The sequence below is a fragment of the Nannospalax galili genome, unplaced genomic scaffold (genome assembly GCF_000622305.1).
Source record: "Nannospalax galili isolate Female #2095 unplaced genomic scaffold, S.galili_v1.0 scaffold54, whole genome shotgun sequence".
NCBI classification, from domain to species: domain Eukaryota; kingdom Metazoa; phylum Chordata; class Mammalia; order Rodentia; family Spalacidae; genus Nannospalax; species Nannospalax galili.
Genome location: NW_008341028.1, coordinates 6701970 through 6703536, shown reverse-complemented (window position 1 = coordinate 6703536; position 1567 = coordinate 6701970).

Below are 1567 nucleotides of genomic sequence, written 5' to 3'. Positions count from 1 at the left end.
ATAAAAATATATGTACAAGTATATATTTCTTATAACAGCATTTATTATATATAGAATTATAAATATATACTTATAAATTACACATAAGGAGCTGGAGAGATGGCTCAGCAGTTAAGAGCACTGGATGCTCTTGCAGGGGTCCCAGGTTTGGTTCCCAGGACCCACATGGCAGCTAACAACTGTTCTTAACTCCAGTTCCAGAGGATCTGACACCCTCTTCTGACCTCCATGGGCATTGCATGACAGCGGTGCAGGCAATACATTAATACACATAAAATGAAAATAATAAATAAAATATTTTAAAAATTACACATAAATATTTATGTGGAGTTGGGGAAATGGTTCATTAGTTAAGAGCATGTATTGCTCTATCAGAGGACCCACGTTTGTTTCCCAGCACCCACATTGGGTGTCTCACAACTACCTGTAACTCAAGCTCCAGGGGTATCCAGCACCTCTGACCTCTGTGAGCACCTGCAATCATGGCCACATATACATAATTAAAAATAATAAAAATAAAATATTAAAATATTCCAACTTAAAGAAATACAATTCATGGGTTATTGTATTTACAGATATATTCAACTGTTCACAATATGTTTAACCATAGTCAAATGTAACACATTCTCATCCTCTCGAAAGGAAACTCCGTTCTTTTAGCTCTTGCTCTTCATTCCCTTATTTACCTAAACACCATAATTCTACTGTGTCTTTATAATTGGCTCAATCTGGATATTTTACAAAATCAGAGTTATGCATCTTTTTGTGTGATTTGCCTTTTATCACTTAACATAATGTTTTCTTTTTCTTTTCTGTTTTTTCAGTCCTGGGTTTAAACCCAGGGTCTTATGCATGCTAGGAAAGAGCCCTGAGCTATACTCCCAACTCTTAGCATAATGTTTTCAAAGTTTATCCGTATCATAGCATATATCATTATTTCACTTAAAAAGTTGTTGCATAACATTTTATTTTGATAAGCTACACTTTTGTATATCCATTCATCAACTGATGGATGTTTGGATTTCTTCCACATTTTTGCTATTATACATAGTGCTGGTATAAGCATTTCTGTCAATATATGGGGGTGGATATATTTTGAGTTTTATTGTATATGAGTATTTTGGGTTTTTAATGATTTTATTTTTATTTTTAATTATGTATTTATGGGGGGGGTTATTGCACATGAGTTCATTGTCCACAGAGATCAGAAGAAGGCATCAATCCACAGGGACTGGAGTTACAGGGAGTTGTGATCTGTCCCATGTAGGTGTTGAGAGCTGCCGGGGCAAAAAGTGCTCTTAACTGCTGAGCCATCTCTCCAGTCTGAGAATATTTTGTTTTTGAGACAGGGCTTTTCTATGTAGCCCTACCTAGCCTAGACCTTTTTTTTTTTTAAAAAATTTATTTTTAAAATTTTATGTGTATGCATGTATTGCCTGCATGTATGTGAGTGCACCCATGTCATGCAATGCCCGCAGAGGTCAGAAGAGGCTGTTGGATCCCCTGGGACTGGAGTTATGGACAGTTATTAGCTGCCATGTGCGTGCTGGGATTCAAACCAGGGTCT